Below are 3,504 nucleotides of genomic sequence, written 5' to 3' on the forward strand. Positions count from 1 at the left end.
CCCCCGAAAGCTGCCAAGATCATCCATTTTGAAGCACTTTGGAACCGAACATCAGCTGGATCCACATGGCAGCTGCTCCACCGCAGAATCCTTGGACGTACAGAAAGAGGCTCCTGTTCCTCTCGCTGCCGCCTCAAATGAATGCAAGGAACATTGCAATGGCAAAAGGCAAAGGATGTGGAGGAGCAGGAATGTGTTTTTGAGGCTGCTTTGAACCAAAAAGGCAGAGCACCAAGCCAGTCCCAGGACAAGACACACCACAACACTAACGTGGGCTCCTGAGCCTTTGTTGATGAGGCTGCATCTGGAAAACCTCATTCCTGCTCACTCAGGAGGAACAGAGCTCAAAGCGCTTTGGATGTGGCCGTCCCGAGACATGGGGTTGGGGCTGGGGACAGCGAGTCGCTCACCACCACCCAAGCGCAGATGTTTGAGGTCTGCACATGTGACAGGAGGCCACTTTGGCGCCAGCTCAGCATTTTTTGCAGCACACAAAGGTCATTCATAAGCAGAGAGCCCAGCGATGGACTCCAGATGCAGAACCATCCCAGTGGGATGCTGGCAAAAATGAGTTCCCGGATGTGGGTGCACACCTAGCCAAGCCCTGATCCTGCACCTGGGTGGCACCCACATACACACCAGCCCTTTCCCTCTCCTTCCCAAGCACAGGCCCAGCAGATCCCACCACCAGGAGATGCTCAAATTGGGGGCTCAGAGCCTTCATCTGTCCTTCAGTTCAAAACAGCTGCTGCAAATCATTCCACCCTAAATTTAGAGGGGCTTTATCTGTCCTAAAATCTGGATGGAACCTAGGATGGCAATAGCTGAAGTGCTAGAGGTCTGGGTTGCTAGTGCTGGTGCTCCCACAACTGCAAGATGAACCAATCATGCTGATTTTTATTTGGAAATTGAACAAATGATTGGGATCAGCAGCCCAAATTCACACTGGGGTGCCCCGGTGCGACGAAAGGGGTGGGAACATGCACTGGGGAGCAGAGATGGGGCCAACACTGCAACAACCTTTACTTAGTTTTGCCTAAACTGTTGTGAAGTTGCCTTGAGGGTCCACAAGGTGTAATGAGAGAGGGTGAGCACAGGGTTACCCCATGACATGGGGGTCTGCACGCCCAGAAAATGTTTTCAGAAGCCCATGTGAGGAGAGCCCTGCCAACAGTCAGCCAAGCCCACGCAGCCTTCCCAGTCACAGCCGCAAGGGTATTTATTGTTCAAGTCATATTACATTTGCAGCAGCGGTGGATGCAATCCTTGCACTTAGACCTCATGTCCGCTTTGCCAGACACAGCTCAGAACACATCCTCAGTGGGACTGGCCATTCCCCAGAGCAGAGCTGGAGCACGTCAAGAAGTTTTTTGCCCAGATCTGGTTTCTGGGAATGTCTGTGCCCTCAACACCCCAAATCCATGTCATTCTCTGCCTCCTGGCTTCACGCAGGGGCTCTCAGGAGCAGGAAGGTGAAGCTGCCCTGTTTGCAGAGGTTTTCATGCAGCCTGCCTCACAGCAGACACTGCAGGGTGAAAAGGCTCCTCTTTGTTTCAGCTGCATGGCTTTTGAGGCACACAGGGGTGAAGAGCAAGCTGCTAGGCTGAGCTGCACACCAGGCCCTTGGAGAGGACTTCCCCTCCTCCAGACATGGAAAATTAGGCTTTTTTCCTCCTCTTCCTCCCCTCCCACTTTGTTTCCACATCCCCCAGTCCTTCCGCCCAGCCTTGCTGCTATGAGCATCTACAGCATGAAGCAGCTTTCCTGCACCCACCTCAGCTCTCCAACAAGCCAACTGGACTAAGGGACTCAGCAAACAGCCAGCAAGGACAACATAAAGGAGAAAAGGGGATTTATTTTCCCAAATCTAAGACATAGGAGAGCTGGTCCCCAAAGGCATCGCTCCTCTCTGCATCCAGGCATCACCAGAGCCTTCATCTGTCCCCACAACATCCTCTGCTGTTCCAGAGCCACCCTTGTAGTGGGGTCATCGGGGTCTGTCCCTCCTCATCCTGCTCCAGCCGGGCCGTGGGTGCCAGCCTGGATGGGGGCAGGCAGGAGCATTGCAGCTGCCAAACCCAAGGTCAGAAAAACGCCTCAAATCCAGCGCTGACAGCTTCGCAAAAGGCATGTCCCTGTCCTCCAAGGGCCTGGGACACTGGACAGCCCAGCTCTGGTCCTGCCATGTGTCCACTTTAACGTAGACTGAGCTGGAGGTGGGGGCAGAAATGGGAAGCTGCAGAGCCCACCCTAATATGGGGTAAAGGTCCCATAGTGCTGGCAGCTCCCTCCCAAATTTCACATTGCAGAAGCAAGAGGAAATTCACAGCAGGGATCTCCATGCTTTTCCCCCCTTACCTGATGGCTGCCTCCATTAAACCCCACAGCTTTCATCGCTTTGACACCAACAACCAGATGCAGCTTCCCAAACACTGCCACATGGCCACCACCATCCCCAGCAAGCCCATTTACCTGTTGTCCCCATACCCATCATTGTGGGCTCTGTCTCCTGAACACACCAGACATTCTGCTTATTCACAGAAAAAGCAGACAGGAGAGCAGGGTTTTCTGGTTTAGTTATAAAGCATGTCCTGCATTTTGATCTCCCAGGAAATTAATTCCATTCAGAGCAGGCTAGCTATCTGTAAATATTAGTAAGGTATTTTCTTATCAGAGAATCTCTGCAAGATTAGTTTCACTACAGCTTTCATTAATTCATGATTTGGAAAAAAAAAAAAATCTCTCTAAAGCCTTTTCTTAAGGTGTTTTCTTTAATAAATTCGACATTGCAACCATAAGCAAACTCCATGCAGGCAGAACAGCAGCAACAGCACAGCCAACCTCAAGTGCATGCACAAGGGAAATCAAGCAGAATAAATACCCAGGCAGCACCAAAGCGGAGCCGCGGCACCACAGGACAGGATCACCATGTCCCAAGGAAAGCAGTGACACCGCAGCCCAGCCATGCAGAACTTCAAAAGATCAGGCACCGGTGAAGAACAAACCACACAGAGAAGACAGATTTGCCTGGGCCATTAGGTACTCAGAAGATACGCTGCAAAGGATACATGCTGCGCACAATCCATGTGCGTGCAAGCACCAGGTTTGCTCAAAAGCTGCACAGTCTTAAAGGAAACTGTTCCTGGTTGACTCAATGCTTCTATTTACAATTACATGGTATGTGAAGTTGGCTAAGCCTTATAGCAGGGCGTGACTGAGCTAATGCAAAGTGTTATGCTATTCCCCCACAAAACACAACCGTAATCAGCTAATGGGGCTAATTTGATCTAACCAGTGGGGAGCCTGAGGCTGCATTACATATTAATTACATATTAGTCCCCCTCCTGCCTGGGGGATGCCCCCCAGAGCCCACACAGGACCTGGCAGAGCCTTGCACGGCTGGGACTGCTTGGCAGCTTCCACCACCCAGTCATTACTCACCAACTGCTGCACCAGCTCCTAAGTCAGAGCCTGCAGACAGACACACAGCCCAGATCTCTCCTG

At 51.7% G+C, this 3,504-nt stretch overlaps 1 long non-coding RNA gene across 1 annotated transcript; it reads right to left on the reverse strand.

The window, feature by feature from the left end:
• Positions 1-1,837: 1,837 nt before the first annotated feature.
• Positions 1,838-3,162, reverse strand: LOC135580587 (uncharacterized). Its single transcript, XR_010475484.1, has 2 exons — positions 3,069-3,162; positions 1,838-2,069 (listed from the first exon to the last, which is right to left on the reverse strand). It is a non-coding gene; the product is annotated as an uncharacterized LOC135580587 (long non-coding RNA).
• Between the last annotated feature and the right edge of the window lie 342 nt (positions 3,163-3,504).

This window comes from Columba livia, chromosome 11, assembly GCF_036013475.1.
Source record: "Columba livia isolate bColLiv1 breed racing homer chromosome 11, bColLiv1.pat.W.v2, whole genome shotgun sequence".
Lineage (NCBI taxonomy): Eukaryota > Metazoa > Chordata > Aves > Columbiformes > Columbidae > Columba > Columba livia.